Genomic DNA, 13881 nt, shown 5'->3' with positions numbered 1-13881 from the left:
CTTTCCACTCAGGCCGCCCTCTTACTTGAAGTGTGTGTGGAACCTCTCCGCGCAGTTCACCTCGCTGCACAGCTAACCATAGGTCTGGGCATCGTAGCTTCCTGCCATGTGACCGAAGTTCGCAGGGAGATGGGTCCCTGGGACACACGCAGAGAGGCTCATGCCCCAGCCACAGGCCACCCACTGCCACTGCCACAGATCGCGGGGCACAAAGCAGCCCTGTCTGAGTCCGTGCCTCTAGAGGGAGTAGTGGACCAACACTTGTAGTCAACGTGGTCCTCGCGGGCAACTCATTGGAGGGACACAAATAAATCTTTGCGGACTTTCTGATGAAACTTACGAGTGATCACACCTAAGCCTCTTACAAAGTCAGATGTTTAGCTAAACATGAGCTCATGATCTAATTTTACACAATAATGAAGAAATCAGCTACAGGGGGAGACAATCAGCAAAAACAAACAATACCAGAAATAGATTCCCTAGGCCATCGATCAGACGTTGGAATAACCAGGTGCAAGGCAGAAAATATACATAAAACTGGAACTGAAACAAGGAACAAGGATGTTTTCAAAGACTGGTAGGATCTCTAAAACATTTTTAAAGTACATGTCACTGATAAATCTAAATAATCATAGGTTGTGTAATACAACAGATTCATCACTGAGAAGAGTGAAATTATGCTGTATTGAAAACTATGGCAGGTCAGATTTTCTGCCTAAATATATAAGAAGATTTCTCTGAAAAATGCACATTATTTCAAAGACTTATTGGCTGTGAAATAAGTTAAGGTTATTTCCAATGGCTTGTCTGCAAAGAAAGGTGAGATGTCTGAAATCACAGAAAGTCGAGGGGAAAATAGGTCAATATATACTTTGCTATATTGTGAACTAAGCCTTTGGCCAGCCACAATGTAGAGGACCTGACACTTAGAAACTTACAAGTAAGCTGGAATCTTTAAAAATTCAAATCTTTATAAGTAAAAAGATTTATTAAAATGAATAACCAAGTGTTTTAATTGACATCAGAAGATCAAAACAATAAACACTGAGAACATAGAAAAAAGATAAATAAAGATATGAGCAGAACTTAATACCACAGAAAACGCATAAAATTCAGTTGAGGTAGTAAGTCCAAAGAATATTCTTTGACAAGATTTAAAAGACACACTTTGATTAAGGAAAACCTAAACATAAGTAAAGAATATACAGAAAGAATCAGGACAATGTTATAGCAGAGAATATCTGAAATGCCAGTAAATTTGATCATTTGTGTAAAGTGGGCCATTTCCTAGCTCCTAAAGTTTACCAAAACTGACACAAGAGGAAATCATTTAAGGTCATCATGTCTGCCCTTGGCATTCTCGGAATGCCCTGGCCTCAGAATGCAGCATCTGTAGTCCATGGTAACCTGCGGAGAGGGGGCGGGGCTGAGGGAGGTTGGATCACTGCCTTCACTGAGGGAGTGGGTGGGGCCATCTCTGCTGTGACTGAACCAAGGCCATGGGAGAAGGGGGCCAACAGCAGGGCCCTCAGAGCCCGGCAGGCCCAGTCGTGTGTCAGAAGCATTTAGGCACAGGCCAAAGTGCGCCTTCTTTTTCTGCACAGCTGCCCAAACTCTCACCTTTCCACTCAGGCCGCCCTCTTACTTGAAGTGTGTGTGGAACCGGTCCGCGCAGTACACCTCGATGCAAAGCTAACCATAGGTCTGGGCATCATAGCTTCCTGCCAGGTGACCGAAGTTCGCAGGCAGATGGGTCGTGGGACACACGTGGGGAGCCTCCTGCCCAGGCCACAGGCCGCCCAAAGCCACTATCCCAGATCGGGGGCGGCAAAGCAGTCCTGTCTGAGTCCCAGCCTCTAGAGGGAGTAGTGGACCAACACTTGTAGAAAAAGTGGTCCGCGCGGATAACTCATTGGAGGGACACAAAAAAATCTTTGCGGACTTTCTGCTGAAGCTTACGAGCGTTCATACCTAAGCCTCTTACAAGGTCAGCTGTTTAGCTAAACATGAACTCATGATCTAAATTTACACAATAATGAAGAAATCAGCTACAAGGGGAGACAAGCAGCAAAAACAATCAATACCAGAATTAGATTCCCTAGGCCAGCCATCAGATGTTGGAATAATCAGGTGCAAGGCAGAAAGTATACACAAAACTGGAACTGAAACAAGGAACAAGGATGTTTTCAAAGACTGGTAGGATCTCTAAAACATTTTTAAAGTACATGTCATTGATAAAGCTAAATACTCAATGGTTGTGTAACACAACAGATTCATCATTGAGAAGAGTGAAATTATGCTGTTTTGAAAACTATGGCAGGTCAGATTTTCTGCCTAATTATATAAGAAGATTTCTCTAAAAAATACACATTATTTCAAAGACTTATTGGCTGTGAAATAAGTTAAGGGTATTTCAAATGGCTTGTGTGCAGAGAAAGGTGAGATGTAGGGAACCACAGAAAGTCGAGGTGAAAATAGGTCAATATATACATTGCTATATGGTGAACTAAGACTTAGGCCAGCCACAATGTAGAGGACCTGACCCTTAGAAACTTACAAGTAAGCTTGAATCTTGAATAGTTCAAATCTTTATAAGTTAAAAGATTTATTAAAATGAATAACCAAGTGTTTTAATTGACATCAGAAGATCAAAACAATAAACCTGAGAACATAGAAAAAATATAAATAAAGATATGAGCAGAACTTAATACAATAGAAAACGTATAAAATTCAGGTGATGTAGTAAGTCCAAAGAATATTCTTTGACAAGATTAAAAGACACACTTTGAATAAGGAAAACCAAAACATAAGTAAAGAATATACAGAAAGAATCAGGAGAATGTTATAGCAGAGAGTATACGAAATGCCAGTAAATTTGAAGGTTTGTGTAAAGTGGACCAGTTCCTAGCTCCTAAAATTTACCAAAACTGACACAAGAGGAAATCATTTAATGTCATCATGTCAGCCCTTGGCATTCTCGGAATGCCCTGGACTCAGAATGCAGCATCTTTAGTCCATGGTAACCTGCGGAGAGGGGGCGGGGCTGAGGGAGTTTGGAACACTGCCCTCACAGAGGGAGTGGGTGTGGCCATCTCTGCTGTGACTGAACAAAGGGCAGGGGAGCATGGGGCCCAGGGCAGGGCCCTCAGAGCCCGGCAGGCCCAGTGGGTTGTCACAAGCATTTAGGCCCAGGACAAAGGGCGCCTTCTTTGTCTGCACAGCTGCCCAAACTCTCACCTTTCCACTCAGGCCGCCCTTTTACTTGAAGTGTGTGTGGAACCGGTCTGCGCTGTACACCTCGATGCAGAGCTAACCATAGGTCTGGGCATCGTAGCTTCCTGCCAGGTGACCGAAGTTCGCAGACAGATGGGTCCCTGGGACACACGCAGAGAGGCTCCTGCGACGGCCACAGGCCACCCACTGCCACTGCCCCAGATCTTGGGGCACAAAGCAGCCCTGTATGAGGCCGTGCCTCTAGAGGGAGTAGTGGACCAACACTTGTAGTCAACGGGGTCCTCGCGGGCAACTCATTGGAGGGACACAAATAAATCTTTGCGGACTTTCTGATGAAACTTACGAGTGTTCACACCTAAGCCTCTTACAAAGTCAGATGTTTAGCTAAACATGAGCTCATGATCTAATTTTACACAATAATGAAGAAATCAGCTACAGGTGGAGACAATCAGCAAAGACAAACAATACCAGAAATAGATTCCCTAGGCCAACCATCAGATGTTGGAATAATCAGGTGCAAGGCAGAAAGTATACACAAAACTGGAACTGAAACAAGGAACAAGGATGTTTTCAAAGACTGGTAGGATCTCTAAAACATTTTTAAAGTACATGTCATTGATAAAGCTAAATACTCAAAGGTTGTGTAATACAACAGATTCATCATTGAGAAGAGTGAAATTATGCTGTTTTGAAAACTGTGGCAGGTCAGATTTTCTGCGTAAATATATAAGAAGATTTCTCTGAAAAATGCACATTATTTCAAAGACTTATTGGCTGTGAAATAAGTTAAGGTTATTTCAAATGGCTTGTCTGCAAAGAAAGGTGAGATGTAGGAAATCACAGAAAGTCGAGGCGAAAATAGGTCAATATATACTTTGCTATATTGTGAACTAAGTCTTTGGCCAGCCACAATGTAGAGGACCTGACCCTTAGAAACTTACAAGTAAGCTGGAATCTTTAAAAATTCAAATCTTTATAAGTAAAAACATTTATTAAAATGAATAACCAAGTGTTTTAATTGACATCAGAAGATCAAAACAATAAACTCTGTGAACATAGAAAAAAGATAAATAAAGATATGAGCAGAACTTAATACCAGAGAAAACGTATAAAATTCAGTTGAGGTAGTAAGTCCAAAGAATATTCTTTGACAAGATTTAAAAGACACACTTTGATTAAGGAAAACCAAAACATAAGTAAAGAATATACAGAAAGAATCAGGAGAATGTTATAGCAGAGAATATCTGAAATGCCAGTAAATTTGAACATTTGTGTAAAGTGGACCATTTCCTAGCTCCTAAAGTTTACCAAAATTGACACAAGAGGAAATCATTTAAAGTCATCATGTCTGCCCTTGGCATTCTCGGAACGCCCTGGCCTCAGAATGCAGCATCTGTAGTCCATGGTAACCAGCGGAGAGGGGGCGGGGCTGAGGGAGGTTGGAACACTGCCTTCACTGAGGGAGTGGGGTGGGCCATCTCTGCTGTGCCTGAATAAAGGGCAGGGGAGAAGGGGACCAACTGCAGGGCCCTCAGATCCCGGCAGGCCCAGTCGTGTGTCACAAGCATTTAGGCATAGGTCAAAGTGCGCCTTCTTTGTCTGCACAGCTGCCCAAACTCTCACCTTTCCACTCAGGCCGCCCTCTTACTTGAAGTGTGTGTGGAACCGGTCCGCGCAGTACACCTCGCTGCAAAGCGAACCATAGGTCTGGGCATCATAGCTTCCTGCCGGGTGACCGAAGTTCGCAGGCAGATGGGTCGTGGGACACACGTGGGGAGCCTCCTGCCCAGGCCACAGGCCGCCCTAAGCCACTATCCCAGATCGGGGGCGGCAAAGCAGTCCTGTCTGAGTCCCAGCCTCTAGAGGGAGTAGTGGACCAACACTTGTAGAAAAAGGGGTCCGCGCGGGTAACTCATTGGAGGGACACAAAAAAATCTTTGCGGACTTTCTGCTGAAGCTTACGAGCGTTCACACCTAAGACTCTTACAAGGTCAGCTGTTTAGCTAAACATGAGCTCATGATCTAAATTTACACAATAATGAAGAAATCAGCTACAAGGGGAGACAAGCAGCAAAAACAATCAATACCAGAATTAGATTCCATAGGCCAACCATCAGATGTTGGAATAATCAGGTGCAAGGCAGAAAGTCCACATAAAACTGGAACTGAAACAAGAAACAAGGATGTTTTCAAAGACTGGTAGGATCTCTAAAACATTTTTAAAGTACATGTCATTGATAAAGCTAAATACTCAATGGTTGTGTAATACAACAGATTCAACATTGAGAAGAGTGAAATTATGCTGTTTTGAAAACTATGGCAGGTCAGATTTTCTGTCTAATTATATAAGAAGATTTCTCAAAAAAAATACACATTATTTCAAAGACTTATTGGCTGTGAAATAAGTTAAGATTATTTCAAATGGCTTGTCTGCAAAGAAAGGTGAGATGTAGGGAATCACAGAAAGTCGAGGGGAAAATAGGTCAATATATACATTGCTATATGGTGAACTAAGACTTAGGCCAGCCACAATGTAGAGGACCTGACCCTTAGAAACTTACAAGTAAGCTTGAATCTTGAATAGTTCAAATCTTTATAAGTTAAAAGATTTATTAAAATGAATAACCAAGTGTTTTAATTGACATCAGAAGATCAAAACAATAAACCTGAGAACATAGAAAAAATATAAATAAAGATATGAGCAGAACTTAATACAATAGAAAACGTATAAAATTCAGGTGATGTAGTAAGTCCAAAGAATATTCTTTGACAAGATTAAAAGACACACTTTGAATAAGGAAAACCAAAACATAAATAAAGAATATACAGAAAGAATCAGGAGAATGTTATAGCAGAGAGTATATGAAATGCCAGTAAATTTGAAGGTTTGTGTAAAGTGGACCAGTTCCTAGCTTCTAAAATTTACCAAAACTGACACAAGAGGAAATCATTTAAGGTCATCATGTCAGCCCTTGGCCTTCTCGGAATGCCCTGGACTCAGAATGCAGCAACTTTAGTCCATGGTAACCTGCGGAGAAGGGGCGGGGCTGAGGGAGTTTGGAACACTGCCCTCACAGAGGGAGTGGGTGTGGCCATCTCTGCTGTGACTGAACAAAGGGCAGGGGAGAAGGGGGCCCAGGGCAGGGCCCTCAGAGCCCGGCAGGCCCAGTGGGGTGTCACAAGCATTGAGGCCCAGGACAAAGGGCACCATCTTTTTCTTTACAGTTGCCCAAACCCTCACCTTTCCACTCAGGCCGCCCTCTTACTTGAAGTGTGTGTGGAACCTCTCCGCGCCGTTCACCTCGCTGCACAGCTAACCATAGGTCTGGGCATCGTAGCTTCCTGCCATGTGACCGAAGTTCAAGGGAGATGGGTCCCTGGGACACACGCAGAGAGGCTCATGCCCCAGTCACAGGCCACCCACTGCCACTGCCACAGATCGCGGGGCACAAAGCAGCCCTGTCTGAGGCCGTGCCTCTAGAGGGAGTAGTGGACCAACACTTGTAGTCAACGGGGTCCTCGCGGGCAACTCATTGGAGGGACACAAATAAATCTTTGCGGACTTTCTGATGAAACTTACGAGTGATCACACCTAAGCCTCTTACAAAGTCAGATGTTTAGCTAAACATGAGCTCATGATCTAATTTTACACAATAATGAAGAAATCAGCTACAGGGTGAGACAATCAGCAAAAACAAACAATACCAAAATTAGATTCCCTAGGCCATCGATCAGACGTTGGAATAATCAGGTGCAAGGCAGAAAATATACATAAAACTGGAACTGAAACAAGGAACAAGGATGTTTTCAAAGACTGGTAGGATCTCTAAAACATTTTTATAGTACATGTCACTGATAAATCTAAATACTCATAGGTTGTGTAATACAACAGATTCATCACTGAGAAGAGTGAAATTATGCTGTTTTGAAAACTATGGCAGGTCAGATTTTCTGCCTAAATATATAAGAAGATTTCTCTGAAAAATGCACATTATTTCAAAGACTTATTGGCTGTGAAATAAGTTAAGGTTATTTCAAATGGCTTGTCTGCAAAGAAAGGTGAGATGTCTGAAATCACAGAAAGTCGAGGGGAAAATAGGTCAATATATACTTTGCTACATTGTGAACTAAGCCTTTGGCCAGCCACCATGTAGAGGACCTGACCCATAGAAACTTACAAGTAAGCTGGAATCTTTAAAAATTCAAATCTTTATAAGTAAAAAGATTTATTAAAATGAATAACCAAGTGCTTTATTTGACATCAGAAGATCAAAACAATAAACCCTGAGAACATAGAAAAAAGATAAATAAAGATATGAGCAAAACTTAATACCACAGAAAACGTATAAAATTCAATTGAGGTAGTAAGTGCAAAGAATATTCTTTGACAAGATTTAAAAGACACACTTTGATTAAGGAAAACCAAAACATAAGTAAAGAATATACAGAAAGAATCAGGACAATGTTATAGCAGAGAATATCTGAAATGCCAGTAAATTTGAACATTTGTGTAAAGTGGACCATTTCCTAGCTCCTAAAGTTTACCAAAACTGACACAAGAGGAAATCATTTAAGGTCATCATGTCTGCCCTTGGCATTCTCGGAATGCCCTGGCCTCAGAATGCAGCATCTGCAGTCCATGGTAACCAGCGGAGAGGGGGCGGGGCTGAGGGAGGTTGGATCACTGCCTTCACTGAGGGAGTGGGTGGGGCCATCTCTGCTGTGACTGAACCAAGGCCATGGGAGAAGGGGGCCAACGGCACGGCCCTCAGAGCCCGGCAGGCCCAGTCGTGTGTCAGAAGCATTTAGGCACAGGCCAAAGTGCGCCTTCTTTTTCTGCACAGCTGCCCAAACTCTCACCTTTCCACTCAGGCCGCCCTCTTACTTGAAGTGTGTGTGGAACCGGTCCGCGCAGTACACCTCGATGCAAAGCTAACCATAGGTCTGGGCATCATAGCTTCCTGCCAGGTGACCGAAGTTCGCAGGCAGATGGGTCGTGGGACACACGTGGGGAGCCTCCTGCCCAGGCCGCAGGCCGCCCAAAGCCACTATCCCAGATCGGGGGCGGCAAAGCAGTCCTGTCTGAGTCGCAGCCTCTAGAGGGAGTAGTGGACCAACACTTGTAGAAAAAGGGGTCCGCGCGGGTAACTCATTGGAGGGACACAAAAAAATCTTTGCGGACTTTCTGCTGAAGCTTACGAGCGTTCACACCTAAGCCTCTTACAAGGTCAGCTGTTTAGCTAAACATGAGCTCATGATCTAAATTTACACAATAATGAAAAAATCAGCTACAAGGGGAGACAAGCAGCAAAAACAATCAATACCAGAATTAGATTCCCTAGGCCAACCATCAGATGTTGGAATAATCAGGTGCAAGGCAGAAAGTATACACAAAACTGGAAATGAAACAAGGAACAAGGATGTTTTCAAAGACTGGTAGGATCTCTAAAACATTTTTAAAGTACATGTCATTGATAAAGCTAAATACTCAATGGTTGTGTAATACAACAGATTCATCATTGAGAAGAGTGAAATTATGCTGTTTTGAAAACTATGGCAGGTCAGATTTTCTGCCTAATTATATAAGAAGATTTCTCTAAAAAATACACATTATTTCAAAGACTTATTGGCTGTGAAATAAGTTAAGGGTATTTCAAATGGCTTGTGTGCAAAGAAAGGTGAGATGTAGGGAATCACAGAAAGTCGAGGTGAAAATAGGTCAATATATACATTGCTATATGGTGAACTAAGACTTAGGCCAGCCACAATGTAGAGAACCTGACCCTTAGAAACTTACAAGTAAGCTTGAATCTTGAAAAGTTCAAATCTTTATAAGTAAAAAGATTTATTAAAATGAATAACCAAGTGTTTTAATTGACATCAGAATATCAAAACTATAAACCTGAGAACATAGAAAAAATATAAATAAAGATATGAGCAGAACTTAATACAATACAAAACGTATAAAATTCAGGTGATGTAGTAAGTCCAAAGAATATTCTTTGACAAGATTAAAAGACACACTTTGATTAAGGAAAACCAAAACATAAGTAGAGAATATACAGAAAGAATCAGGAGAATGTTATAGCAGAGAGTATATGAAATGCCAGTAAATTTGAAGGTTTGTGTAAAGTGGACCAGTTCCTAGCTCCTAAAATTTACCAAAACTGACACAAGAGGAAATCATTTAAGGTCATCATGTCAGCCCTTGGCATTCTCGGAATGCCCTGGACTCAGAATGCAGCATCTTTAGTCCATGGTAACCTGCGGAGAGGGGGCGGGGCTGAGGGAGTTTGGAACACAGCCCTCACAGAGGGAGTGGGTGTGGCCATCTCTGCTGTGACTGAACAAAGGGCAGGGGAGCATGGGGCCCAGGGCAGGGCACTCAGAGCCCGGCAGGCCCAGTGGGGTGTCACAAGCATTTAGGCCCAGGACAAAGGGCGCCTTCTTTGTCTGCACAGCTGCCCAAACTCTCACCTTTCCACTCAGGCCGCCCTCTTACTTGAAGTCTGTTAGGAACCTGTCCGCTTAGTACACCTCGCTGCACAGCTAACCATAGGTCTGGGCATCGTAGCTTCCTGCCAGGTGACCGAAGTTCGCAGACAGATGGGTCCCTGGGACACACGCAGAGAGGCTCCTGCGACGGCCACAGGCCACCCACTGCCACTGCCCCAGATCTTGGGGCACAAAGCAGCCCTGTATGAGGCCGTGCCTCTAGAGGGAGTAGTGGACCAACACTTGTAGTCAACGGGGTCCTCGCGGGCAACTCATTGGAGGGACACAAATAAATCTTTGCGGACTTTCTGATGAAACTTACGAGTGTTCACACCTAAGCCTCTTACAAAGTCAGATGTTTAGCTAAACATGAGCTCATGATCTAAATTTACACAATAATGAAGAAATCAGCTTCAGGGGGAGACAATCAGCAAAAACAAACAATACCAGAATTAGATTACCTAGGCCATCGATCAGACGTTGGAATAATCAGGTGCAAGGCAGAAAATATACATAAAACTGGAACTGAAACAAGGAACAAGGATGTTTTCAAAGACTGGTAGGATCTCTAAAACATTTTTAAAGTACATGTCACTGATAAATCTAAATACTCATAGGTTGTGTAATACAACAGATTCATCACTGAGAAGAGTGAAATTATGCTGTTTTGAAAACTATGGCAGGTCAGATTTTCTGCCTAAATATATAAGAAGATTTCTCTGAAAAATGCACATTATTTCAAAGACTTATTGGCTGTGAAATAAGTTAAGGTTATTTCCAATGGCTTGTCTGCAAAGAAAGGTGAGATGTCTGAAATCACAGAAAGTCGAGGGGAAAATAGGTCAATATATACTTTGCTATATTGTGAACTAAGCCTTTGGCCAGCCACAATGTAGAGGACCTGACACTTCGAAACTTACAAGTAAGCTGGAATCTTTAAAAATTCAAATCTTTATAAGTAAAAAGATTTATTAAAATGAATAACCAAGTGTTTTAATTGACATCAGAAGATCAAAACAATAAACCCTGAGAACATAGAAAAAAGATAAATAAAGATATGAGCAGAACTTAATACCACAGAAAACGTATAAAATTCAGTTGAGGTAGTAAGTCCAAAGAATATTCTTTGACAAGATTTAAAAGACACACTTTGATTAAGGAAAACCAAAACATAAGTAAAGAATATACAGAAAGAATCAGGACAATGTTATAGCAGAGAATATCTGAAATGCCAGTAAATTTGAACATTTGTGTAAAGTGGACCATTTCCTAGCTCCTAAAGTTTACCAAAACTGACACAAGAGGAAATCATTTAAGGTCATCATGTCTGCCCTTGGCATACTCGGAATGCCCTGGCCTCAGAATGCAGCATCTGTAGTCCATGGTAACCAGCGGAGAGGGGGCGGGGCTGAGGGAGGTTGGAACACTGCCTTCACTGAGGGAGTGGTTGGGGCCATCTCTGCTGTGACTGAACCAAGGCCATGGGAGAAGGGGGCCAACGGCAGGGCCCTCAGAGCCCGGCAGGCCCAGTCATGTGTCAGAAGCATTTAGGCACAGGCCAAAGTGCGCCTTCTTTTTCTGCACAGCTGCCCAAACTCTCACCATTCCACTCAGGCCGCCCTCTTACTTGAAGTGTGTGTGGAACCGGTCCGCGCAGTACACCTCGATGCAAAGCTAACCATAGGTCTGGGCATCATAGCTTCCTGCCAGGTGACCGAAGTTCGCAGGCAGATGGGTTGTGGGACACACGTGGGGAGCCTCCTGCCCAGGCCACAGGCCGCCCAAAGCCACTATCCCAGATCGGGGGCGGCAAAGCAGTCCTGTCTGAGTCGCAGCCTCTAGAGGGAGTAGTGGACCAACACTTGTAGAAAAAGGGGTCCGCACGGGTAACTCATTGGAGGGACACAAAAAAATCTTTGCGGACTTTCTGCTGAAGCTTACGAGCGTTCACACCTAAGCCTCTTACAAGGTCAGCTGTTTAGCTAAACATGAGCTCATGATCTAAATTTACACAATAATGAAGAAATCAGCTACAAGGGGAGACAAGCAGCAAAAACAATCAATACCAGAATTAGATTCCCTAGGCCAACCATCAGATGTTGGAATAATCAGGTGCAAGGCAGAAAGTCCACATAAAACTGGAACTGAAACAAGAAACAAGGATGTTTTCAAAGACTGGTAGGATCTCTAAAACATTTTTAAAGTACATGGCATTGATAAAGCTAAATACTCAATGGTTGTGTAATACAACAGATTCAACATTGAGAAGAGTGAAATTATGCTGATTTGAAAACTATGGCAGGTCAGATTTTCTGCCTAATTATATAAGAAGATTTCTCTAAAAAATACACATTATTTCAAAGTCTTATTGGCTGTGAAATAAGTTAAGGGTATTTCAAATGGCTTGTGTGCAAAGAAAGGTGAGATGTAGGGAATCACAGAAAGTCGAGGGGAAAATAGGTCAATATATACATTGATATATGGTGAACTAAGACTTAGGCCAGCCACAATGTAGAGGACCTGACCCTTAGAAACTTACAAGTAAGCTTGAATCTTGAAAAGTTCAAATCTTTATAAGTAAAATGATTGATTAAAATGAATAACCAAGTGTTTTATTTGACATCAGAATATCAAAACAATAAACATGAGAACATAGAAAAAATATAAATAAAGATATGAGCAGAACTTAATACAATAGAAAACGTATAAAATTCAGGTGATGTAGTAAGTCCAAAGAATATTCTTTGACAAGATTAAAAGACACACTTTGATTAAGGAAAACCAAAACATAAGTAAAGAATATACAGAAAGAATCAGGAGAATGTTATAGCAGAGAGTATATGAAATGCCAGTAAATTTGAAGGTTTGTGTAAAGTGGACCAGTTCCTAGCTCCTAAAATTTACCAAAACTGACACAAGAGGAAATCATTTAAGGTCATCATGTGAGCCCTTGGCATTCTCGGAATGCCCTGGACTCAGAATGCAGCATCTTTAGTCCATGGTAACCTGCGGAGAGGGGGCGTGGCTGAGGGAGTTTGGAACACTGCCCTCACAGAGTGAGTGGGTGTGGCCATCTCTGCTGTGACTGAACAAAGGGCAGGGGAGCATGGGGCCCAGGGCAGGGCCCTCAGAGCCCGGCAGGCCCAGTGGGTTGTCACAAGCATTTAGGCCCAGGACAAAGGGCGCCTTCTTTGTCTGCACAGCTGCCCAAACTCTCACCATTCCACTCAGGCCGCCCTCTTACTTGAAGTGTGTGTGGAACCGGTCTGTGCTGTACACCTCGATGCAAAGCTAACCATAGGTTTGGGCATCATAGCTTCCTGCCAGGTGACTGAAGTTCGCAGGCAGATGGGTCTTGGGACACACGTGGGGAGACTCCTGCCCATGCCACAGGCCGCCCCAAGCCACTATCCCAGATCGGGGGCGGCAAAGCAGTCCTGTCTGAGTCCCAGCCTCTAGAGGGAGTAGTGGACCAACACTTGTAGAAAAAGGGGTCCGCGCGGGTAACTCATTGGAGGGACACAAAAAAATCTTTGGGACTTTCTGCTGAAGCTTACGTGTGTTCACACCTAAGACTCTTACAAGGTCAGCTGTTTAGCTAAACATGAGCTCATGATATAAATTTACACAATAATGAAGAAATCAGCTACAAGGGGAGACAAGCAGCAAAAACATTCAATAACAGAATTAGATTCCCTAGGCCAACCATCAGATGTTGGAATAATCAGGTGCAAGGCAGAAAGTCCACATAAAACTGGAACTGAAACAAGAAACAAGGATGTTTTCAAAGACTGGTAGGATCTCTAAAACATTTTTAAAGTACATGGCATTGATAAAGCTAAATACTCAATGGTTGTGTAATACAACAGATTCAACATTGAGAAGAGTGAAATTATGCTGATTTGAAAACTATGGCAGGTCAGATTTTCTGCCTAATTATATAAGAAGATTTCTCTAAAAAATACACATTATTTCAAAGACTTATTGGCTGTGAAATAAGTTAAGGTTATTTCAAATGGCTTGTCTGCAAAGAAAGGTGAGATATAGGGAATCACAGAAAGTCGAGGGGAATATAGGTCAATATATACATTGCTATATGGTGAACTATGACTTAGGCCAGCCACAATGTAGAGGACCTGACCCTTAGAAACT

The sequence above is a fragment of the Mesoplodon bidens genome, assembly GCF_964165515.1.
Source record: "Mesoplodon bidens genome assembly, chromosome: Y".
In the NCBI taxonomy this organism is placed as follows: domain Eukaryota; kingdom Metazoa; phylum Chordata; class Mammalia; order Artiodactyla; family Ziphiidae; genus Mesoplodon; species Mesoplodon bidens.
This window is presented reverse-complemented; position numbering follows the sequence as displayed.